The sequence below is a fragment of the Ambystoma mexicanum genome, chromosome 1q (assembly GCF_040938575.1).
Source record: "Ambystoma mexicanum isolate Mex_15411 chromosome 1q, UKY_AmexF1_1, whole genome shotgun sequence".
In the NCBI taxonomy this organism is placed as follows: Eukaryota; Metazoa; Chordata; class Amphibia; order Caudata; family Ambystomatidae; genus Ambystoma; species Ambystoma mexicanum.
In genome coordinates, this window is record NC_090922.1 from 225,568,431 (window position 1) to 225,594,728 (window position 26,298).

Genomic DNA, 26,298 nt, shown 5'->3' on the forward strand with positions numbered 1-26,298 from the left:
CTAAGTTTCCCTTTTTGTTCCAACACAAATATTGCAGAATTGGCACAAAGGCTGGGTATTGGAAACAACCATGGGGGCTAAAGAAGAATGGTCGAAGAGAGGTTTTTTTGATACCAAGAGACTGTCCACAACCCTCTAGACCAACTAAATCAAGATCTTTCTCGACCACAACAAAATGCTGAGAGATTGTCTAGACCATCCCCCCAACATGTGGAAAATAGCACCGGAAATGATATCCCAAGTTTTCCTTCAATTGGGTATACCGGATCAGCAGCTTTAGTTAATCATGTGATAAGAATCTTATCCTCGAACACAAGAGGGTAATTCTTTCTGTAAGGATCCTAGAAAATCATATATTTTCCTAAAATGTGACCTTATAATGTTCCAGGAAACCCTGATTTCTGAGACTTTGGGTCTAGATGGCTTTATCTTGCATCAGCAGAGGGCAGTCAGTTGTGGAATGGGTCGTCCGAGTGGTGGACTCTTGATTGCATGTAATAATGAGATTTTTCCACCCTCAAGTCCGTTATCAAATGATATTTGGGGCAAATTGGGTTGTAGTCAACATATATTGGAACCCAATGACACTCCAGTTAATAGGCTTTCTACAAAGCCTCTCAGAGCTATTGGTGGAGTTTTCTACACAATTTCCCCTCAGATAATCTAATTATAATGGAGGATTTTAACTACCAATGCCCCATAACTAAATCTACCACCTCTTCACTCAAATATAAAAATAGAAATGGGCAGGTATGGTGCAACTTTATGTTGGAATGGGCTCTAATGATGTTTAATGGTAACATTAAGAGTGTTATCCCCAGTGCCCCTAACTTGGCAAAGAGGAGTGTAATTCTCAGCAACTGATTATATTTTTGCATCAAAAACTATTTATTACAATTGCACCAAATGTATTGTGACTGAAGGAAACCCAAATGATCATTCTATCTTGGAAGCGACCTTTTGCTTTGGACGTAAACTTCAGATACCTCTTTATAGCCAAGACCTATCTGTAAATAATGCTGGAAATCGTTTAGTTAGATTTGATAGGGGAGGGCAAATACTTACAAATAAATTAAAACACTGCTATTAAAGATATCTCTGTTCAGCAATTAGCGATATACTGTGAACCCAGCAGTTTTATTGAATTCTTATGGGATTTAAACCCGACACCCACCCTCCCCCAAGAGTCGTCTTTCTAAACAGTGTAAAAAACAAGCATTTCTTTGATGCACTAATTCGGGAAAGGAAAAGGCACAAGAGATGTCATAGATCTATATTGTTAATAAAAAATGCAAAAGATGCTAGAGAATATGAAGAAGGGGTGAGAGCATTAAGGAATAGCCATAGAAACTGGATGAGGTCACATAAGTTCATGATAAAACAGAGTGGGGAGGGGGGGAGATGTTAAAAGCTATTTGTCTGAGAAATTCTGGACTATTGTTGGCTCAATGAAGACTTCTAGTAATCATTTGCAAGATTCCTTAATTCAGGAGCAGACTTGGATAGATAATTTTTCCAAGGTCTATGGACCCTCTGATATTCAAGAACCTAAAATAGAAAAACTCAAAATTGGTTCTTAAACTATACAGATGATGACGCTGAAACCCTGATAAAAAAAATAATCTTCTGCATCTAGGGCGGCGGGTCTAAATGGACTCAGCAATGCAATTCTGAAGTTGAATCCGACCCTCTGGGCTAGAGTCTTAAAAATCTTATTTGATAACATAATCGCCACTAAAAAAAATCCCTGAGTCATGGGAAAATCCATTATAATCCCCATTTATAAAAAAAAAGGGGATTGTTTGGCAGCATCCAATTATAGACCCATTTCACTTCTAGATGCCGATGGTAAAGTCTTCTCAGATCTAATATTGGGTGAGTTTGAGAAATGGGCTGAGAATAAAGGAATAACACCTGAACAACAGACAGGTTTTAGGAGGAGACTATCGCCCTCATTGAACACTCTTATTCTTAGTTGTTTTAGCACAAAGTCCCTTGTGATGGGCGGCTTATTCTAAGTTGTTTTAGCACAAAGTCCCTTGTGATGGGCGGCTTATTCTAAGTTGTTTTAGCACAAAGTCCCTTGTGATGGGCGGGACCCCTCTTTTCGGAGCCTGGGTAGAGCTTTTCTAGGCCTTCGATACTATTAACAGAAATCAGCTATGGAAACAGCAGTAGAATTGGGGCCTCCCAGATAATCTATTGTCCATCCTAATAGAACTTCACCAAAGGTCTTCCCTAAGAGTAAGAATTTCTAGATCAGGGATCCTGTCCCAGCCCATTGACAACAGAAGAGGTGTTCGTCAAGGATGCTGGATTGCTTCTTTTCTATTCATCCTGTATCTATCAGATTTGTTTCAATGGTTGAAAGCGATGGCCTGGATAGTGCCAAGGTTGGCAATATGAAAATAAATTGATTGGCTTATGCGGATGACATTGTAGTCTTAGATTACACACAAGTTGGACTACAGCGTTTATTAACCGCTATATCTGAATATGCATTAGCGAACGATTTAATAAATGTGAATAAATCAAAAATAATCATATTCAAGCATTCGCTAAGAACATTTTTATCTTTTCATTGGCAAATCGATAAATCACCAATTCTTACCTCTAAAGAAGTCACTTATTTGGGGTCTCAAATCACAGCTTCCCAACCAAAGCCCATCTACTTTCGACCATTGATTTAAAAATAATGAATCTAGGCTCCCAAATGAAAAGGATATACTCGCAATATTGTATGTTCTCTATTCTCCATGTCCTGAAATTTTACAACGGAAAGGTGGTACTGATCATTATCTTTGGGTTGGATTCTAACTTCCAGGCTTTTGATATTGACTGGGATAAAGTTGAAGGTAAAATCTGGAGAAGAACTCTTGCACTTCCAAACTGCATATCTATTGCTTGTATAAGATATGAAATGGGTCTCACTTCATTGGTAGCATGGATGGAATGGAAATGGGTTTCTATGTACAGGTCAATCTTAGAACCTCCAAAATCGTCTTTATATGAGGAGGTGAAAACATTGATGTATAGTTTGAATAATGTGTTACTGAATAAATTGAGATCAAAATGTAATGAGATATTATCCCAATCAGACAGTACTATTGACATCTTGTTACAACACCCTCTAAAAACAAGGAAGCAATGAAACGTATGGACTGGATAAGGACTATAGGAAAATGAGATTGGCTAAGTTATCACCGTCTCTGACACGAACAGATAAACCTAGGTCCTTCCTGCCAGCATATCTGTCAGGAAGGTCAGTAAACTCCTCTTCTTCCTGTGATACCCCAGATTCCCCTTCTTCCCCTTCCTCCTCACCTTGAAGTCTCCGGCGTTGAGTTAGCGTAGGATTGTCCTTAGTTCGAGCCTTCACCCCTTTTTTTTGAAGATAGGGACGACCAAGGTAGGACGCCACAGTGACACCCTTTGGGTGATCTGTGGCAACCCTCCTCGGGCGCAGTTATATGGGGAAAAAGCCAAAGGCACAAAAAACCCTGGAAGATTAAGATCTTCAAGCGTAGTGAGGTATTAGTTACACCTTCCGGAGGCTGCTGTAGAAGGAGAGGAATCGGATGAACACGGTCCAGTTATCGAGGAAATTCCAGGAACAATCGGGTAAGAACCAGATCAATGAAAGTTCCGGAACAATATACAGAAGAGGACTAAGCGAGGCAATCCAAATGGCAGGCAGGTCGGTACACGGGAATCAACGGGAGGTAACTCTGATACAGATTTAGCAGAAAAGGGCTGGACGAGGCAATCCACAAGACAGGCTGAAGTCGTTACTCCGGGATATCACCGATAGAAAAGAGGGAGGTAAAGAGGAGGAACAAGAGTGGAGAACCCATACAGGGAGCAGACTAGAAAAGACGGAAAAAGAATAGAAGGAAAGGCTCAAGACGGAAGGGAGGAAGGGTGTTTAGACGGGAACGGAACCGACAAAGGAGGAGAGGAAAAGAAGGCGAGGAGAAAAACCAGATGAAGATTCGGAGCGAAAGAAAGGGAAGAAGGAGTGAAACAAAGATTACGGAAGGGAAAAGGCTGCTACACAGAAAAATGTCAGCGGCGCAGGAACAGGACGAAAACACTGTACGTTGCAACGCACCTGACCCCGGAAGTGAAAAGGCTTAAATACCGAGGTCAGGAACGCTGCAGCGACAACTAGACCTGCACAGCACGCTCAAAACAATACGTGATGGAACCCGCTAGGGCGGGCGCAGCTTCCACTTCTTCCAAAGCCGCCAGTTTCAATATCTAAAGAAATCCACTGACCCTGGAATGTGGACAGAATTCTTAAGATTCAGACTAAACACTATTAACCTTGGAAATTCAGCACATTAGAGAGAAAGAAAAATATCCATTGAACATATGCGATAAATGTGTTGGAATGGAAATTCAGTCAGCCTACCATCTTCTGTCTAGGTGTACAGGGACATTGAACCAGAGAGCTCAAAGATTTCTAAGATGTATGCATGATGCAAGATTTATACATGATGCTCCGTCTCTTGATTCTGCTATGTTTTGGCAAAGTCTGTCATCAGGAAATGAAGTGTTGCTTACGGCTGAGGTAATCGGTTTCCTTAAAGAACTGAACTGAAAAAAGCAAAATGGATTTTAATGTGATAACTGAAAAGCTATGGAGACCTTTCTCTTTTCCTTCTTATCCTTTTTGACCAGGTCTGTTATTAGAAAATCCTCTTTTATTTCTAAATGTTATTGTATTTTAATCAATTGTTTTGTATTTTAAAATTTGAGTTATATTATGTGTAAAAAGTCAAGGTTTCTTTTTTGGCTAATACACAATAATAAATACATTTTTTTAAAACTTGAGAATATCTGTAGATGAGATGTTTGTAACGAATTTACATTTAACCTTTAGACCAACAAAAATGCACTTTTTAAATATTTTGTAAATAAAGAATTTCTGAAACACTTAAAACATGATTTACCAATCTCTACATTTTTCTTAAGTATGCGAAGGTTTTATTTTATGTCCAGGGGGGATTGAATTAATAGTGGGTCTGTTTTCCCAAAAAAGTAAAACTATGATGATTTGCTTTTGGGGGCTGAGCTTGTGTAATGCAATTTAAAGTGCTCTTGTGTACAACAACGGCTACCATTTTAGCAGCTGCTTGGCTCGAGGTGACATAAGGGAGGGCATTTTAGTTGGAGAGAGGGAGCAAAACCTCAAGTGTTGTTGAATGCAGATTTGTGCCCAGTGTGTTTTTGTTCAACAGCGTAATCTTAAGGAGTATAAAAATAAATACATCAGCTTTGTGTCATCCAAGTGTTTTTTTATTCTAACAAATAGCATCAGACCTTTGTGTATGACTGAGGTACACTGTTGGTTTCTAGTTGAATTTGGTAATGACAACAACCATTAGCTAGTGGTTAGGAGTGGTAGAAATCCCTTTAAATTACTATGCAAAAACATAGTATAATACAAAAAGTAATGCCCCTCTGTATACTGAATTTGAAAATGAAACAAAAGTGCTTGCGTAAACATTTGATTTAAAAAAAAAAAACTATTTAATTTTAGTCCATAAAAACAAATGTGGGTACAGACAGATGTCAAACACTGGGAGCCCCAATTGTAATGGTGTTGTGGACTATTGTCTCGATAGAGGGGTGCAGAATAAACGTGCTCCCAACTTCAGAAAGAATTTTGTTAAGAATGGGTGCTGGGTACATTTTTGATAACACTTCATTTAGATCAGGTGGCCAGTATTGTTGGAATATTCTGATCCTGCATATGCTGGCTGGCCCAGTAAAAGAATGTATATCCCAGTAGGGTGGAGCCATCACTGCAAGATGGCCGAGACAATACATCATCCTTAAGACACATCACTATTTTTATATTCTTATACCACTTGCTACACCATCTGTATTACTATTATGTTTGTGTGCTCCTGGTTTTCTCACTGATAAACCGGCTCAGCAGATAACAGAGCTGCAATTAGGCAACAGTGTTTGCACCTGTGATTTTCAATACTAGAGTGGCTGAGGTGTAGCCTGCAGCAAGAGTTCCGGCACTGCAGTCTGTGAACCACAGAAGATTTGTCTAGACAGTACGTTTCCTCTTTTCTATCCTTTCCATATTAGTGGAATATTTAGCAGGTGTCGAATGTGAACCACAATTAAGTGGACAAGGAATATTCATATCTAAATGTGTACTAAAGGAAAACACATTGCTTGAATAGCATTGGCTAAAGTGGGAAATCCCTATTACAGGGAGAAGTGTCTGGCAGAAGCGCTCCTCTACTCTTTAGTTTAAGTTCCATCGCTTCTATACTTTTTTTTAAAAAAAAGAAAGCATTACAGATACTTGTTATACTGTCATTTTGAAAAAGTAACGTAAGAACGTACTCTTGAAGCAAGCACAGTGAGTTCACTGGAAACCACTTTGTCTAATGCCGCACCATTCTGAAATTAGCAGACGACACCATGAAGAAAACGGAGGTTTCCAGATGCATGCCCTGCAAAGGTGCTGTGCAATTTTAAACCAGTGCAGGAAGGTTTTTCAACATTTGCACCAAACCACTAGAGCAGTAATTACAGTTGCAGTGCAAGGTGCAAAACTGACATTTCGTGCCTGTCAATCTGTGCAAAATGTGCTTTTTACGTTGCATCTCGTCTCAGATAATATTCGTTGCAATCAAACATGGGTGTTGTGGGATATATAATATACTGTACTTTGCTGCCACGCCAGAGAGAATGTTTTGCTTGATCTAGCCACACCTCCTACTACAGTTGCTCCAACCATACCATTTCTTTGTACATGGAAGTGCACCGTAGCAACTTTTAAAACTTGACCACTGCCTATAAAAAGAGAATTGGGCTTTTTGCTTGCAGGTACGCTAAGCTGACTTGGTTTAGCTTACCTAACACAACCCACCATCCCCATCTTACTTAACATTGACTGTTTATTTATTATGCGCTTATACACATTCTCTCTTCTTGCGAATCATTCATATTCTCTCTTCGTTTTTATGTTTGGTACGCTGATGTCTCTAGACTCTGGAGAGGAGGTGCCTGTGAATAGATCTTTCCGCCACATTTTACTCTCGCTCCACTATCTACTCCACAGATGCGACCTCTTTATCAACCTCTGTCAGTCCCTTTACTTAGTGGTACCGATAGACACTTAAAACCCCTGGCCTGAGTCTTGTCATCAAACCATTTCCCTTCGTCCATTCCATTTTACCTTACCTTAAAAAGTACACCTGTCCAATGACTGTAGATCTGCAGGAGACTGAGCAATCTTGTTTTAACTCTTCCACTCGCTCCGTTCTTATCCACCTTCAACGGAAGTGCACTTTATGTAGTTATACTTTACTCCACAACTATTCACCAGACCTGGTACCCAATCCAGTTTCCCTCTTGTGGCTTTGTAAGATGCAGTTACAGGACAATCGTACACCAATTAGTTAAACTCCTTTCTTTCGTTTCTTTCACTCCCGTATATCTTGCTTTCCTTTTTACGGCCAATGGTGTTTCCTTTGATCCAATTGGCTGCCCTGCGTACACCAATCAGAGCTCGGAATGCTCAAATAACCCGCACTAGCGGAGGAAAGGAAGATCTTCAGCCAATTACCCGGCGCAGCACTGACCGGGCCGCTATTAGGTGAATAATCTTACCCAGCAGCCCCCTGTTCCAACTTCCATGGTGCTGTTCAGTGTTGAAATCGGTACAACAGAAAAATATGCAAAAAAATATGATGGCAGACAGGGATGCATAGTTTGAATTTGTCCTTACCAAGGTATCAAAGTATCTTCGCAAGTACTTCTTGATGCTAATTGCGTTGATAGAACTTCTAAAATGTAACTTTATTTTTAGGGAAAGAGGACCCGCATCTCGCTTTCACATATGTGGAAATTCAGTTCGTCAATTCCTTCAGCTGAAATTAATATCTGCACGTTGCTATGAGTGATGCGCCGATAACTTGCCGGTAATCTTCACTAATTTTAGCCTACGCTTCTTCGTCACAGTACTTATCTAGTAGTCACCGAGACTCCACGGCAGCCCCATTATCCCAATTACCTCCGTCTTTCCTCCTCGTTCCAGTAATTATTCTACTTTATGAAGGCTTCCAGACAGATTAGTGGGCACTTCACCATGCAACATCCTGTTGTGTGTCTTTCCTTCTGCCCAGCTTCCATACTTGCCAACATTCTGTGACCAAAAAGATGTAGGATTTTTCAAGTTTGAAAAATAATAATTCCCATAACAATGACATCACAGGAAAATACAAAACAGACAAACAGCAGAACATGGAAAGATGTTGAAATGTTAAACATTTTAAATTCTGAATGCTAAGACCAAATTGTCGGCAGATGCTGTGTGATGGTGTTACACCCTGCCACTTGCTTTCACTGCTCGGTCACCTAAGGGTTGTACTGGCAAGAGTGCAGGAGAGAGTCAGGTAGCTGACATCTCAATGGATTGGTCTGAGCCCAGTCAAAGTAATCACCTACCAGTCCACTGTACAGACCGACTAATTAATGCGTTGCATGCTTTGTCCTGGGCTGGTCTCAAGCAGTCTGCCTTAGAATCACAAATTACTTGCCACTGTAAAAAGCTGTAGGATCTGTCACTGAAATCTGTAGGCGGTAGGGCTGCTTCAAAAGCAGTAGACTACTGCTTAAATCTGTAGGGTTGGCAAGTATGAGCTTCGGAAGGGCATTCTAGCCTAGCCCTTCAGAGTTTCAGTACCGGGTTGGCTGCCAGAGTGCCAGGCGTGGAGGATTTTTGCCCCGCACCCCCTGTTTGGGCGTGCAGGGACAGTAGAATGAGGAGGGAGTAGTAAGGTCCCTCGCTATGAAGGGAGAGCCATGCTGAGCCGGGACTGGCGGAATTCCAGGAGGGGCCTCCCCTGGGCGACCGTGTAGTGTCCTGTCACCGCCAGGTCACCTGATAAGTTGGTACAGAAGGTAAGGAGTCCACCAGCCCCGTTTCGCGTGTCATATGCCCCTCCATCAGAAGGCAGTACAGACGCAAGGTTTTTCTTTCTAAATCAAAGGAAAGGATGCAGAGATTGATCAGAGTGGGTTTTGAGGTGGAGACGGGCACAAGAAAGAGAGGGATCACAGGGGTAAAGACTAGGCGTGGCCTCTCCTTCATCATCCTCATCATTGTCTGAGAACGAAGGTGTCACTAGGCAGGGCGCCCTAGGATTTGCGGGGCACTGGGCAGCAAAGAGTGTGTGTGGGCCGAAGGATTTATTTGTACACATAATGACATCAGTGATATTATGTTATGTTATTTGGCATTTATATAGCGCCTTATGTATCACTGGTATGATCTCAAAGCGCTGGTAGGTTGAATGCCCTCGGGAACCGTAGTTCAAGTCAGTGGAGAGAGAGTGTCTTATGGTGCGTGGGTGCACCGGATATGTGTGCAGCTGGTGGAGTTGTTGGAGGATAGCTGCTTCCTAACGATAGGTGTGGTGCTGAGGGAATCCGTTGGATGTGTTCAGTCTGGTGTGTGGACACCCAGACTGGGTTCTGGCTGCGTGAGGCCTGAGGATCGCCTATGCGAACAACTAGCCGGAATGTGCTCAGTTAGCTGCGTTTTATTAGGGTGATGAAGTGTTTATGGAGTAGTGTTCGTATGTGAACAGCTAGGCCGAATAAACAGGGGTATAGCTGTGTTCTAGTTGAATGATGATGTATAGTAGAGATATGGTGGTCATCAGTAAAAGCGCCTGAGACAGGCACGTGAGCAGGACGGTGGGGACGTACGTAGCGACATACAGATATATAGCAGCAGGGTGGATATAGGTGTGTGTGTATGTATATGTGTGTGCGTATATATATATATATAAATATATATATTATATATGGATACAAGAGGATAGCATATATAGGGGATACAGGTATATGGCAACCACAAGGGGAACTAGTGTTGCCTCCATTCGCAACATCCGTTACGTCTGCAACACCAGTACGATCCACGACATCAACACCACCTGCGACGTCTACGCCGTCCGGTAACGTCCACGCTGTCCATTCCATCCGCTCCATCCACTGTCAGTTCTATCCACTCCATCCGCAACTTTCGTTCCATCCGTTATGTCCAATCCGTCCGCTCCATCCGCAACATTCGTTCCATCCGTTCTGTCCACTTCATCCGCTCCATCTGTTTCATCCACTCTGTCCGTTTCAACCACTCTGTCCATTGCAACCTTTCTATCGGTTCCATGTTCATTCCACCTGTTCCATGTCCATTCTTCCCGTTCCATTCACTCTACCCGATCCATCCACTGCGTTATTCCGTCTACTCCATCTGTCACATCCACCCCGTCCCTTCATTTCATCCACCCCGTCCTACTTCATCCATCCCATCCATCTATTCTATTCATCCCTCCATCCTCTCATCCATCCACTTCATCTGTTCCATCCTTTCCATCTACTCCATCCGTTCCATCGATTCCATCCACTCTGTCCGTTTCAGTCAATTCCATCCACTCTAACCTGTTCGCTCCATCCCTTTCATCCACTCTGTCCCTTTCATCCACTCCATCTGTTTTATCTACTCTTATCGGTTGCACGTCCATTCCACCCCTTCCATGTCCGCTATGCCCGTTCCATCCACTCTATCCACTGCGTCATTCCGTCCACTCCATCCATCTCATCCATCCCATCCCATCCCATCCACGTCATCCGTCCCCTCAATCCGCTCCATCCATTCCATCATATCCTATCCTGTGGGTAGGATCGGAGGATTTTTTAACACCAGGAAGAATAGTCTCTTTGTGTTCTGGGGGATTCAGGCACATCTTAGTCATTGGTGTTATGGGAAGAGCCATGTTTTTAGTAATTTGCGGAATGAAAGATAGTCTTCGGTGTGTCGGATGTGAGGTAGAAGCGAGCGCTATAGAGTGTGGCCCAAGGCTGAGAACAAGGATCCTCCGATCCTGACCGAGTTGGTGGTTGGGACCACTAACAGGAGGGCAGAGCTTGATCTTAGGGTGCAGGGTGGGAGGTAAGGTTTTAGCTTCTCTTGCAGGTATAGAGGGCCAGTCTTGTGCACTGCACGATGAGTGATGCACAGGGTCTTGAAAGTGGCCCTACGTCCAACTGGGAACCAGTGAAGCGTTCTGAGAGCTGGAGAAGTGTGGTCTCTTGGGCCCAGTGCTAGTAGCATTTTGGCAGCAGCGTTTTGCGCTCTTTGTTTAATAAGGTGGTAGGCCCGGACTCTGAGGTAGAGGGAGTTAGCATAGTTTAGCCATGACATGACAATGGACCGGACAGCAGCAAGTCTATTAGGGAAGGAGTGGTACGGAAAAATGCGTCTGAGAATTTTGAGATGGTAATGACAAGACTTGGATACGTTGTTGATTTGACGAGAGAGGGTTAGGTCAGAGTCCATAGTGCATCCAAGGTTTTTTACTCTGAGAGAGGCAGTGGGTGGTTGGCCCATGGATGGGGGCCAAGGTAGAGGGTCGGGGAGAAGCTCAGTGTTGCCGCACACCATAATTTTGGTTTTAGTGGGGTTTAGGAGCAGGTGGTTTGTAGTCATCCAACGGTCGATGTCAAGGAGGCAGGCAGGAAGGTCGGGCTGGGAGTTGGGGTCTCAGTTGAGTTTCAGGATGATTTGTGTATCATCGGCGTAGTTGTAGCACAGGATATTGTGCAGGCGGATGATTCCAGGGAGGGTGGACATATAGAGGTTGAATAGGAGGTCTGATAGGCATGCTCCTTATGGTACTCCGGTACTGACTGGGTGAGTGGCCGAGGCAAAAGTGGAGAAGAGGGTTATTTGTTTCCTGTTGTTGAGGAAGGAAGCAATCCATTTGAGAGCAGTTCCACAGATGTCTAGGGTGTGGAGTTGGTCAAGTAGGATTGAGTGGTTAATTGTATCGAACGCGACAGATAGGTCCAGAAGGATTAGAGCGGTGCATCCTGCAGAGTCAGCAGTGATCTTAAGATCGCCCCAGATTGAGGCCAGAGTCGTTTTGGTTCCATGTCGTGGTCTGAAGCCTGATTGGGCTAGGTTCAGGAGGCTGTTGGCTTGAACATAGGCGCTTAGTTGGGAGTATACGGTTCGATCGATGAGTTTTGCAAGTAATCTGGTATTTGAGATGGGGCGGTAGTTTTTGGGGTCGAGTGAGTTTTTTTTATTTTTTAGAAGCGGTTTGACATGTGTAATTTTGAAGGCATCGGGAAGATTCCAGAGCTGAGGGAGTCGTTAAGGATGGTTCTTGCGTACAGGTGGATGAGAATATTTCTTTGAGGACTGAGGCAGGGCAGGGGCTAAGGGGGAAGCCGGAGGGTTTCGAGCAGAGAGAAGGTCCAGAAATTCATCTCTGGAGATAGTTTTGAAGGAGCCGAAGGTAGGTGGAGTTGTTGTTGCGGTGGTATGCAGTAGGACAGATGGATTATGTGCTGGTGAGAGGAGGGCCAGTTTGTTGTTAAGAGAAGTCGTTCTGTCGAGAGCGGTGGTGTAGAAGTGGGGCGAGAGCGAGTCGCAGAGTGGTTGAGATGGGGTAGATTGGGCTGAGGTACAGGTTGGGTTGACAAACTCAGAAATTATTTTGTGGAGTTCCTTGCTGGGGGTTCCACAGTTATTGTAGTGGGCTTTTTTGGCCTTTCGATTTCAGCTTTATAGTGGCGATGGTGCAAGGCAAAGGTGGATCTACTCAGAATGGTTGTTCTTTTCCGCCATTTGCATTCCAGGGATTTATTTAGTTGTTTCACAATCTTTTATTTAGTTGTTTCAGGCGAAGGTGGATCTACTCAGAATGGTTGTTCTTTTCTGCCATTTGCGTTCCAGGGATTTATTTAGTTGTTTCACAGTCTTCAGCTCAGGAGTAAACCATTTGGGATAAGGACCAAGGCATAAGGAAGAGCGGCAAGAGGGGGTCAGCAGAATTATGAGTTATTGAGCCATGAGTCGAAGCAGTCGATGGTTAAGGGTTCAACCCGGGGGATGGCTGTCAGGGGGGGGCTGTCTGTGAAGCAGGGCTTCAGCTAGATCAGGGAGGATCTTTAGTTTCTTCCAGCATTTGCGGTGGATGGGGGCGGCTGGTTTGGTTCAGGGCTGGGCATGGGGGCAGGGGAGCGGATGGAGAAAGGGACGACGAAGTGATCAGACCAGATGAGAGGTATGGGGGTAGGGGGGTTAGGTGTATCTGGTTATGGGAGCTGAAAATGGCATCAAGGGTGTGTCCTTTAGAATGAGTTGGGCCGTTCATGTGAAGGGAGAGGTTAAGCGCATCAAGGCAGTCGACCAGTGAGTGTGTCATGGGGTTGGTCGGAATGTCTAGCCAGATATTAAAATCTCTTAGAAGAGTCAGAGAGGGGTGGTTTACTTGGATGGTGGCTATAGAGTCACAGAGGTTGGTTGTGAAATGTCTGTCATAAACGGGGGGTCTGTAGAGGATTAGGAAGCTATGGGAGAACATTGGGGGCAATGAGAGTTTAACAAGGAGGGATTCGCAGGAAGGGCATGCATGTCTGGGAGTGGACGAGTGAGACGGAGAAGTGAGATTTGAAAACGACTGCCACTCCGCCTCCTCTAGAGGGTCTGTTGAGTGGGATGAGGGAGTATTCGGGGGGGGGGGTTCATGAGCAACAGGTTTCTGTGATAAAGACTAGGTCGGGATTGTCAGAGGAGAGGAGGTCAGAGGCTATGTCTGTTTTTTGCTACAGAGCGGGCATTAAAAAGGATGCATCTGACTTTAGAGTGTGGGGTTATCGTTGTTACACCATCCACTGGTCACCTTACGCACACGAATACCCGTGCAGTCACTAAGCCCTCCATCTCAGGTCCTGTTCTGCCTTCCTCTTCTGATCTCATGTCCTCACTCCCTCAAGCAGCACAGCAGCGGCGCATACAAGGGCATTTAACGCGCTATGGTCATATTCACCCATTGCAACGTTGGCAGCTGCCCTGGCATCTTGGAGACAGTCGACTGAGACACCAGCTTTTTCCTTTGCTTCGTCACGCCCTCAGGAAGACCCGGCAGCGGCGTTTTGGAAACTTGGGACATGTGACAAAGAAACATGCTACATCATCGGTCACGTGATGGGTTATATGACACTCCTAGGCCCCTTTAAAACCAGAGAGGGAACGCTCATTTAGTGCTTCACAGCTGACCCAATCAGGCACTGTTCGGCGTCTTCCTGTCTCTGCATCTTGAACCTGGACTACGGACTGATCTTCTTGGATTCCTCTGTCAAGCCCTTGGATATTGTTTTGCTCTGCTGTTTCAGGACCTTTGAACTGTATTCTTGGATTCCTTTGGATTACCCCCTGGTTACAACAAACTTGGCTGGCTTTTGACCTTGGAACTCTTAACGGACTGTTTTCGGATTTTCCTCTTCTGTTACCTTTTGGAGTACCATCTCCATGCAGGTTTTGCAGTGCCTATTTCTACAACAATCTACGCCTCACCGCTGCCGCTTGCTACACTCTGCAGCCACACGGAACACCTCCATTTTCATCCTTGTTCTTCCTGTCCCCAGGCCCTTGGTAAGCCCCTTGATATTTGTTACCTCACTATTCAGTATATTGTTTGCCATTGTACTGACCCATTGCTTGCTTTACAGCGGTCGAGGGGTCACCGGTGTTCCTGGTCCCTGGCGTTCTTCGGCACTCAAAAAACCTGTGGCCTGAAGGATTGCTCAGGAAGTTATTTGTACCTTTCTGAGCGGAACTTGTGGATAGAGGCCCCATAATCTTCACGACCATCAAGTCATAACAGACTGTGAAGCCGACAGGTCGTTCAGATTATGGAGGCATCGGCTGGGGACCCCGTGGCCGCTCTACTGCAAGCAGTTACTACCTTGAGAGCCGATATGGTCGCAGCCACCATGGCGTTACACCTCCGCCTTGACTCCCTTCAGAGTGCTCGCCATCCCCTACCTTCTGATTCCGAATTTGGGGACTCCACACCTCCAACCCCTGGTCCTTCTGCCACTCCTTCCAGCCCTTCCATCATTACACCAGTAATTGCTCCCACTCCTTTTCCTTTAGCACCCCCTGAGAGATTCCAGGGAGACCCCAGGAAATTCCGTACATTTTTGAATCAATGTAAATTACATTTCCTTTGTAGACCTTCAGCGTTCCCTGATGCACCTGCCAAGGCTGCGTTTTTGCTGTCCTATTTGTCTTGCGTCGCCGCCACATGGGCCAACCCGTTACTTGAAAACAATCATCCAGCCCTTTATGATTTTGATCTACTAGTGACTGAAATTTCTAAGGTTTTTGACACTAGATACAAAGCTCAATCCAGAGATTTGGAATTACTAGACCTCACTCAGGGAAAAAGCACCTTCACAGAATACATAATACGATTCAATCAGTTAGCGGCAGAAACATCCTGGCCCGAAAGCAAGAAGGCTGTAGTGTTTTACAGAGGTCTAAGTGGCTCCATTAAGGACGCTTTGTCAGTGGTGCCGTCGCTTCCAACTCAGTACTCTGATCTGGTTGATCTAACACTTCAGTTAGATGCTCGATGCACCGAGCGCAAGGCAGAAGTCAGATTCTCAGGTACACAGTTATCGGTCTCTCCTGATGTAGCCAGTGAATCCATGCAAGTGGGTGGAATACGTAGCCCTATAACTATGACAGAACGAGAAAGGCAGAGAACCGACAATGCTTGCTTTTTTCTTCCGGACTTAATGACCATTATGTCAAGACTTGTCCACGCCGTCCAAAGCAAAAGAATCCGGGTTTTCCGACTGCACGTCCTTGAATATGGGGGCCAGGACGAGTTCTCCACAGTCCCCCTCTTGTTCTCCTCCGGCATTTGGGCCTATTAGATTTGTCACAGTCCACTCCATATTAAAGCCGACTCCTGACACAATGCACCCCGATCAGATTATCATTGATTCCGGGGCCTCTGGCTGCTTTATCGACATACAAATGGCTTATGCCTTGAACCTTCCACTAGTTACCAAGGAGTTTCCTGAGCCTGTACAGGCTGTGGACGGGACTTCCCTTGCTTCTGGACCTATTCGACAACCGACTGCTCCAATGGAAGTAGTCATTCAGGAAACACATAGGGAAACACTTGCCTTTGACCTCATAACCACCCCTCAATTTGGTATCATTCTCGGCATCCCTTGGTTAAAAAAACATAATCTGCTAATCAATTGGGGTACTGGCCAGGTATGTTTTGAATCCGAAATTTGTCAACATTTTTGTCTTATCGAGAGAGAGGAGGTAATCGATACACCTGCTGCAGCGTTGGGTGCAGTAGCACATCTGACCCTATCCGAAACTGATGAACATCACTCTTCCACTTCGCACATGGTTGGTGCTGTCTTTTCCAACATACCTCCAGTTTATCACGAGTTTTTGTCAGTCTTCGACAAGGGCACCGCAGAGAGTGTACCTCCACACAGACCCTACGATTGCCCCATAGATCTGGTCCCTGACGCTCAGATCCCCAAGGGCCGAATCTATTCCTTATCAGCAGTAGAGGATAAAGCCTTCAAAGAATACTTGCAGGAGGCGTTACGTTTAGACCACATTCGGCCCTCCTCCTCGCCTGCTGCATGCCCCATCTTCTTCGTTCCAAAGAAAGAGGGGGATCTTCGCCCCTGTGTAGACTACAGACGTTTGAACGCCATCACTATCAAAGATAGATACCCCATACCTCTCATCTCTCCACTTTTGGATAGACTAACACACGCCTCTATCTACACCAAATTAGATCTTCGGGGAGCATACAATTTGATACGTGTCCGCAAAGGGGATGAGTGGAAGGCGGCGTTTTGCACCCGACGGGGTTTATTTGAATACCTAGTAATGCCCTTCGGTTTGTGCAACGCACCTGCCACCTTCCAGTGGTTTATGAATGAGGTCTTTGGGGACATTCTGGACAATTATGTGGTGGTCTATTTGGACGACATTCTGATGTTTTCCTCCTCTTTAGATGAACACATTCTTCACGTCCAAGAAGTCCTATCCCGTTTGCGCAAGAATGTGTTATTTGCCAAACCTGAGAAGTGCCAGTTTCATACCAAAGAAGTAGAATTTCTGGGTTTTCACATTTCACCAGATGGGTTGACTATGAATCAGTCTAAAGTACGATCCATTTTGGAATGGCCTGTCCCGGTAAACTTGAAGTCTTTACAGTCTTTCCTGGGCTTTGCCAATTTTTATAGACGGTTCATCCCTGGTTTTTCTACTATAGTGGCACCATTAACTAAATTGACCAGTCCACGTGTCCCATTTATCTGGACCCCCGAACATCAAGCCTCTTTCGAGTCTTTGAAATGTGCGTTTACCTCAGTTCCGGTCCTACAGCACCCGGATCCGGAGTTGCCATTCGTTGTCGAGGCAGACGCATCATCCTTTGCATTGGGAGCGGTATTGTCACAACCTTGCCCAACCTCTGGTCAATTACACCCAGTAGCTTATCATTCACGCAAGTTTACATCTACTGAGTCCCATTATACAGTTACCGAAAAGGAACGCCTGGCGATTAAAGACGCATTTCAGGTATGGAGACACCAGTTGATGGGGGCCAAACACCAAGTCACAGTTTTTACTGATCATAGGAATTTGCAGGACCTCGCATCTCTCAAGTGCGTCAACAGTCGTCAGGTGCGTTGGCACTTATTCTTCGCAGCCTATGACTTTGCCGTGAAACATCGTCCTGGTCTGTCTCATGGTAAAGCAGATGCTCTATCCCACTCTCCTGGAGGGGTGTCACTTCCAGTCTTCCCAGAAACGGTGCTTGACCACGGGCATGTAGTTTGTCTATGTACTCCTTCGCCTTCCCTATTGACAACCATACGCTTATGGGTTTCCCAACATCCAAAACAGTTAGCAGAATGGGATCCCGTTTATCATGATGGTCTACCTTTTGTCCACAACAGGTTGTTCCTACCCTCTAGTGACACACGAAATCTAGCTATGGAATGGTCTCATGATGCTGCCATCCATGGCTACCCAGGACAACAGCGTACTCTGGATCTACTTAAACGCTGGTGCTGGTGGCCTTCGATGCGGCGTGACGTTGAGAATTATGTCAACACCTGCTCAGTGTGTGCCCAGTGTAAGTCCTGTAGAGGCCGCCCTTTGGGTCTTCTACAGCCCTTGCAGATTCCCCCCAGACTTGGCATACCCTTACAATGGATTTTGTTACTGATCTCCCTCGTTCACAGGGTTATGATACAGTATGGGTTGTAGTAGATGCCTACACAAAGATGACTCGCTTTATTCCTTGTTCTGGTATACCCTCTGCACCTACATTGGCAAATCTGTTTTTCAAGTACATTTTTTGTTTATTTGGGCTCCCCACGGTCTTGGTTTCTTTCAGAGGTTCACAATTCACATCCCGTTTCTGGCGTACGCTCACTAAATTATTGGGTATTGATGCACAATTTTCCTCTGCTTACCATCCGGAAACCAACGGCCAAACAGAAAGGGTAAATCAGGCCATGGAACAATATTTACGTTGTCTTTCACTACAACATCAGAAATCATGGGTACACCTGCTACATCTTTCTGAATTCGCCCATAACAGCTCCTTGCACTCTTCTACTGGCTTTTCTCCGTTCTACTGTCTTTATGGCCAACACCCCCGTACATTGCCCATTCCCGATTATGCATCCTCTTGTGCTCCTGCTGCCTCATCTTGTATTCGCGACGTGGCCATGGTTCGTGCCCAGACTCTTGCCCATCTGCAGGAAGCTCAGTTGGCCATGAAAGCTTCAGCCGATAAGAAACAGGTTGCTGCTCCTGTTTATTGTGTGGGGGATCGAGTTTGGCTGTCGTCCCGTTATCTACACTTGCCTGGCTGTCGCAAATTGCTTCCCAAATTTGTTGGTCCTTTTCGGGTGTCTGGCGTCCTGAGTCCTGTGGCTTATCGCCTATCCCTTCCTTTGACCTGGAAGCTCCATCCAGTTTTTCATACTTCCCACCTGAAACCATGCTCTGGTCCTACGCGCCTGGTCTCTCGTCCTGCACCCGTGTCATTGGATGACCCTGATGATTATGAGTTTGGGGGTATTCTGGGCTCTCGTTTCTTCAGGAGGCAGCTCCAGTATCTCGTGGATTGGCTGGGTTACGGTCCTGAGGAGCGCTCTTGGGTTCCTGCGCAGGATATGCATGCCCCTCGTTTGGTGGCTCAGTTTCATTGAGATTTCCCTGCTTGCCCACGGGGTCGTGGGCCTTTGGGGGGGGCTCTGTTACACCATCCACTGGTCACCTTACGCACACGAACACCCGTGCAGTCACTAAGCCCTCCATCTCAGGTTCTGATCTGCCTTCCATGCCCTCACTCCCTCAAGCAGCACGGCAGCGGCGCACACAAGGACATCTAACGCGCTACGGTCATATGCATCCATTGCAACGTTGGCAGTTGCCCTGGCGTCTTAGAGACAGTCGACGGAGACGCCGGCTTTTTCGTCCCGTCCTCAGGAAGACCCGGCAGGTTTTGAAAACTTGGGTCACGTGACAAGGAAACGTGCTACATCATCAGTCACGTGATGGGTCATGTGACACTCCTAGGCCCCTTTATAACCGGAGAGGGAACGCTCATTCAGTGCTTCACAGCTGACCCAACCAGGCACTGTTCGGCATCTTCATGTCTCCTCATCTTGAACCTGGACTACGTACTGTTCTTCTTGGATTCCCCTGTCAAGCCCTTGGATACTGTTTTGCTCTGCTGTTTCAGGACCTTGGAGCTGTATTTTTGGACTCCTTTGGATTACCTCCTGGTTATGACAAACTTGGCTGGCTTTTGACCTTGGAACTCTTAACGGAATGTTTTCGGACCTGCTGGAGTACCCTTTCCATACAGGTCTTGCAGTGCCTATTTCTACAACCATCTACGTCTATCCACTGCTGCTTGCAACACTCTGCAGCCCCACGGAACACCTTCATTTTTCATCTTGTTCTTCATGTCCCCAGACCCTTGGTAAGCCCCTTGATACTTCGTACCTTGTTATTCAGTATATTGTTTGCCATTGTACTGACCCATTGCTTGCTTTACAGCGGTCGAGGGGTCACCTGTGTTCCTGGTTCCTGGCGTTCTTCGGCACTCAAAAAACCTGTGGCCTCAAGGATTGCTCAGAAAGTTATTTCTATCTTTCCGAGCGGAACTTGTGGACAGAGGCCCCATAATCTTCACGACCATCAAGTTATAACAGCTACAACCGTGCCCCAACGCCCCCGCAGAGACTAGGTGAGCGTAACAAAAGCTATCTTTTCCTTATCAGGCCCATATACTGGCACCTGCCATTGGTAAGTCTAGGGTGGATAGAAAAGTGGCATTTCCGAGTTTATCAATTAGGTCTTCGATGCGTGGCATGGGATAGACATTGACGGAAATCTATGCAAAACATCCAGGAATGGTCAGGTTTGGTGACCAATACGATATGGGAGGACTGTGGGCTCGACAAAGACTCGATAATATTTGCTCTTAACATCTTATTTACTTCCTCAACCACTATCTGCTTCCAGTCTTCTGGGAGTCTAAATGGTTTTAGATTAACCCCTTTTCCCTTAGGTGTTCTAATATAGTGATAGGTGCCTTTTACTCTTCCTGGTTTTTCTGAGAATACATCAGGAAAGGATGTGACTACATCTTTTAGGTCTTCTTGTTGTTGAATAGACCGCTCAAAAGGAATTCATTCAAAGTTGTCTATTTATTCGGGAACCAAACAGCACAGTATTGTGGCATGGTTGACTGACGGGTTCGCTTTTCCACTCCTTTAAGAGATTTACATGATATAGATGGACCTTCTGTCTCCTGTTCCGGTTGGGCTACCTTATAAGAACAGGTCCCCATTCATTCCAATATTTAATAAGGCCTGCGTCACTTAGAGACAAGTTTGTTTTCTGAGGTGGTCAAGAGGACTAGTACTTTTTGTCCTATGGAAAATGATCTTAAATTTACCTTCTTGTCGTAAGCGGATTTTTGTTGAATCTGGGCTTTTTCCAGATCGGTACAGACTAGATCTCGAACCAGCCTCATATGCTCCTGCCATCTGGTAGTGGTTTGCGAGAGGGGAATGGGTGCCTCTTCTCGTTCTTCCCAAGTTTCCCAGAGCATGACCAGGGCATCCCTAGGTTCTCTGCCATAAAGCAATTCCAAAGGAGAGAATCCAGTAGAGACCTGAGGGGTTTTCCTTACCGCAAATAGTGCCCAGGGGGGTCATTCGGTCCCAATCCTTCTGTCTTTGTCTATTTCATGCTTCCCCCTTGGAAATTATGGAACCGCTAGAGGCTCTATTTGTCACAGGTTTCCCCCCTTCTCACCTGTCTATGTTGTCTGGTGTCCTCTTTAGGTGTATTCTTCTTTCGTATGGTTCGGGACTTAAATAAGCCCGCTCGGCTGTCCTCGGCTTCCAGATTACGTTCAGCTTCGATGTCCAGGATCACGGGAAACTCCGAGATTATTCAAGAAGGAGTAGGGGGGCAAGCGGAAGCGACGCAGGGATTCCGGGAAGTTAGGAAAGAGGGAAGAAGTCGGGAGAAGGGAATACAGGGGCCATGGGATAGCAAGTAGCACTAGAGAAGGTTCGGAACACACCTCCGATTACAGCTAGTAGCAGCGTTGAGACGCGCAGGGCCGCGGGGGTGTGGCTTCTTTATAGAGGACGCTGCGTAGAACATGAAGACTGGCGAGTAGCGTTCTGATCTTGCCGCCATGTTGGTAGTATTATGGAGTGGCCCGACGTGTGAGGGACCAGGAGGCCCAGAAGGGGCGAGTTCGATGGTTCATGACAGCATGCCTCCTCCCGGAACTCGTTCCACTGGGTTTGCCCGGGTGTATGAGATGGAACCTTCTGAGTAACCTGGGGGTATTTAGATTTGAGATAGGTTCCCAAGTGCGTTCACTGGGGGGATATCCTTTCCATTCCACCAGGTACTGGAGTTTGCCACGTCTATATCTAGAATCGCAAATCCTGGAGACATCATACTCCAGTTGGTCATTGATGAGTACTGGTTTGGGCCAAAGGTTAGTTCGAGAAGTCTAAACATATGGCTTCATTAAGGACGTGTGAAAGACTGGGTGGATTTTCTTCCAGGAGTCTGGAAGCTTGAGTCGGTAGGCCACTGGGTTGATGACTTCCTTTATAAGGAATGGCCCATAATATAGAGGAGCCAATTTATTTGGTCGCAAATGCCGTGGTAGCAGTTTCGAGGACAGCCAAACCTTATCCCCTATTGTGTAGGAGGGGCTTGGTCTTCGTTTGGAGTCTGCATACAGTTTGGTCTGGGTCCTGGCCTTTTCTAATTGTTCTTTGGCTTCTTTTTGAACATTAATGAGCATTTCAATCCAGGAATCGACTGTTGGAACTGGTGTAGGATGAGGGCGGATAGAAGGTAGAACCGAAGGGTGGAATCCTTGGCTACAGAAAAAAGGACTGGTCTTAATAGCAGAGTGGTCCGAATTATTATAGGCAAATTCAGCCACTGGTATTAAAAGGGACCAATCATCCTGGACCTTGGTAGCGAAGCAACGGAGGTATTGTTCCAAGGTTTGGGTTAGGCGCTCTGTGGCTCCGTTGGTTTGGGGATGATATCCTGAGGAAAGAGCGTGTTGGATTCCTAGTATTTGTCAAAGATGTTTCCAGAACTGAGAAATGTATTGGGGCCCTCTGTCTGATATGATCTTGGAAGGAAGTCGATGCAGTCGGAATATGTGTTCCAGGAAAATTCCAGCAAGTTCTGACGAGGATGGCAGTTTAAACAAAGGTGTAAAATGGGCCACATGGGTGAACAAATCAATGGTGACCATGATGGTTGTGTATCCCCTGGAAGGTGGTAATTCCACAATAAAGTCTGTTGCTATGAATTCCCAAGGCCTTGTTGGAAGTGGAGGTTGCTGCAATAGACCCGCTGGTCTCTTGTGGTCATGTTTGTTTTGATTACAGACAGTGCATGCCTGGATATACCCTTGTACATCAGCTTTCACTCCAGGCCACCAAAATTGCCTTTGTATTAATCGGAGGGTATTGGTAATACCACGATGCCCGGAGTAAAGAGTATCGTGATAGAGATTTATTATCCTTTGCTGTAGTTTTTCTGCTGGGATGACCAAGGCATTGTCTTTGAACAAGTATCCATTTTTGGTTTTCAGTTTCCACTGGTTATTGTCTGAGATATCTTTCCAGAGTTCCGAGGATTGAGTCTGAATGCAGACTTCATCAAGGAGGCTGGTCGCCTGGGCTACAATTATTGTGTGGGGAAACATCTTGGGAAATGTTCGGTTATCAGGAGGTTCGTAGTCAGGGCGCCGAGACAAGGCGTCAGCAATTACGTTTTGTGTTCCCGGAACATGGTGAATCTGGAACTGGTATTGGGCAAAGAAGAACGCCCAACGGGCCTGACGGCTGTTCCTGCATTCCAGGGCCTGTAACACTTGGAGATTTTGATGGTCCATCCGGACCTGGACAGGATGTTTAGCTCCTAGCAGTAAATGACGCCACTTGGTGAAGGCTTGACGGATGGCTAGAAGTTCCTTTTCTAAGAATGAGTAATGAGTTTCACTGGAGGTCAATGTCCGTGAAAGATAGGCAATAGGATGTTCTAGCCCTTCATCGAGTTCCTGTTTTAGAACTGCTCCGATGGCATAGTTAGAGGCATCTGTTTCCACTAGGAATGGTTGATTTATATCAGGTTGAACCAGGATGGGGGCTTGTGTAAATTCTGTTTTCAGGCGTTGGAAGGTCTTCTCCTGGGCTGGGGTCCAATGATAGGAAGTATCTTTCTTCAACAAGGAGATGATCGGTTGAACAATCTCGGAGAAAGATGCTATAAACTTCCGATAGAAATTGGCCAAGCCCAGGAAAGATTGGATCTGTTTTACGGAGGTCGGAGTTGGCCAGGATAGTATGGCCTTAACCTTGGATTGATCCATGCCTATGCCATCTGGGCTAAGGACGAATCCTAGATAGTGAACAGTGGAAACATGAAAAAGGCATTTCTCGGGTTTTGCTAGAAGCTTGTGTTCACGTAGCCGTTGTAACACTGATTTAACATGTTCATCATGCTTGAGAGGATCCTTAGAGAATATCAAAATATCGTCCAAGTAGACGATGACAAAAAGAAATAGCATATCCGAAAACACCCGGTCCATAAAGCGTTGGAAGATTGCCGGAGCATTAGAGAGTCCAAAGGGCATGACCAAGTATTCGTAATGACCAAAGGGTGTTCTGAAGGCTGTCTTCCATTCGTCACCTTCTCTAATACGAATCAAGTGATAAGCACCCCTGAGATCCAATTTGGTGAATATTACGGCTCCTTTTACGGCTTCCAGGATATCTGAAATCAAGGGTAATGGAAAACGATCCTTAAGGGTGCACTGATTAAGACCTTGATAATCAAGACAAGGTCTGAGTTCCTTGGTGTCTTTTTTAGGAACAAAAAATAATGAGGCTCCAGCCGGAGACTTGGATGGGCGTATGGTGCTGTTTTTTAGGTTAGTATCTAGGTATTCACGAAGGGCCTTTTTCTCTGGTTCAGACAGGATAAACATCCTTCCAAAGGGAATCACGGCTGAAGGTTCGGTTTCAATAGCACAGTCCTCAGGCCTATGGGGTGGTAGGGCTTGGACAATAGCAGAAGAGAACGCATCGGCGTATTCCTGGTAGGTTTTAGGAACCTGGATGATGTTGGAGACCATAAGAGGATCTTGCTGAGTTGTCGAACGTTCTTCTGATGTTGTTGGTGAAGGATCCTGGAACAGACAATGGGACATGCAAAATTCGCAACCTAGGTTGAGGTAACCAGCTGTCCAATTGATGTATGGGTTGTTTTTTGTAGCCAGGGCATTCCTAATACCATTGGGTAATGGGCAGATTTTATGATGTCAAACTTTATCCTTTCTCGGTGATGGATTATAGCAAGCTCAATGTCCTTAGTCTGAAGGGTTATGGGTCCAGAAGAAAGGGGTCTTCCATCAATTGCTTCTACAGGTTGCAGGACGTTCCAGGATTCGTAAGGAATATGATGTTTAAGGACCCATTCCTGATCTACGAATATTCCCATGGCCCCACAGTCCACCAGTGCCAGAATGGGGTAGGATTCCTTCTTGGATGACGATAGAAAAGCCTGTAAGACTACCAGGGAGTTTTGTCCAGGAGAGTTCAAGGATGGTATAGATGTGGAGCCTGCATCTCTCTTCCGAAACTGAGCTCCATCTAGGATCGGGAGCTGGCGTTTCCCGAATGCCGTGGAGGGGCTAAGGGACATTCTCTGACTAAATGCTTGTCCGAGACACAATACATGGATAAGCCAGTATGGATCCTTCTCAGCCTTTCTTGGGGGGATATGGGTCCACGGAAGGCCCCTAGCTGCATGGGCTCGGGTTCATTTGTAGGAACAGGAGAATCTTCGGATTTTGAAGGGTTCACAAGAGGATTTTTTTGGATGGTTGACTTGGTCTTCCTTTTCTCTGCCCTTCTTTCCTGGATGCGGAAATCAATCTGTAGAGCAAGATCCATAAGTGCCTGGTAAGACCTAGGACGTGCTACCCTGGCTAATTCGTCCTTAACATCTTCATTTAGCCCTCTTCGAAAGGGGGTGAAGCAACCTTCAGAAGGCCAACCCGCTTCTTTAGCCAATTGCTTAAATCGAGTTACGTAGGTGAGCATGTCCTGAGAGCCTTGCTGGAAATCGAGTAAATGCTCTTGAGCACTAAAGACCTGTTCTGGGCGGTCAAACATAGTCTTAAGTGCTTGAATGAATCCATCATAATCATCCAAAAGGGAATCTCCGGTGTTAACTAATGGTGTGGCCCAGGCTAAGGCATTCCCGGAGAGGTGAGAAATAATAAAGCCCACTTTAGTCCTGGGGGTGGAAAAATAATAAGGTTTAAAGGTAAAGTGGACCAAACAAGAATCCAGGAATCCTCGGTGGGTTTTTGCACTGCCGTCATATTTGTCAACAATGCCGCCTAATAGCATGCTGTCCTTTGAGGCAGAGTCACGTGAAAGTACCAATTGTTTCAGCGCGGCGTTCTCCGCTTTCAAGTTCTGTACTTCGGTCGATAGTTCTTGCATGCCACGCATAAGATCAGGGCCGGTGCATCCATTAGGCGATGTTAGTCATTCGCCTAGAGTGCACAATGTTGAGGCGGCATTTAAGCATTTTTTTTTAGTTCACCTCCTTTACACTGAACACAACTTTTCTGCTGTGTTTCTTCAGTGTGAATGCTGCTGAGCCCGCTTAGGGGCGGCCAACCAACATACGAACACCTGGAAAATGACACTGTTATTGCAGGCTTGCAGTTCAGGCCTCAAAATAGCAAAAGCAGTTAACAGAGTTTAAAAAAAATGCTACATTCCTTGATTTGTTTGCAGGGCAAGCTCTGCGAATTA

At 45.6% G+C, this 26,298-nt stretch overlaps 2 protein-coding genes across 3 annotated transcripts in view; one reads left to right on the forward strand and one right to left on the reverse strand.

The window, feature by feature from the left end:
- The window catches only part of LOC138526876 (uncharacterized), a 1,504,711-nt gene extending 1,497,181 nt beyond the window's left edge, over positions 1 to 7,530 (reverse strand). For both annotated transcript variants that reach the window (XM_069637661.1, XM_069637652.1), the window contains exon 1: positions 7,216 to 7,530. The gene's annotated coding sequence lies outside the window, so the exon portion shown is untranslated. The remainder of the gene's footprint in view (positions 1 to 7,215) is intronic.
- LOC138526886 (uncharacterized protein ZSWIM9-like) overlaps positions 1 to 26,298 on the forward strand; it is a 1,119,771-nt gene that overhangs the window by 667,798 nt on the left and 425,675 nt on the right. The window lies entirely within an intron of this gene.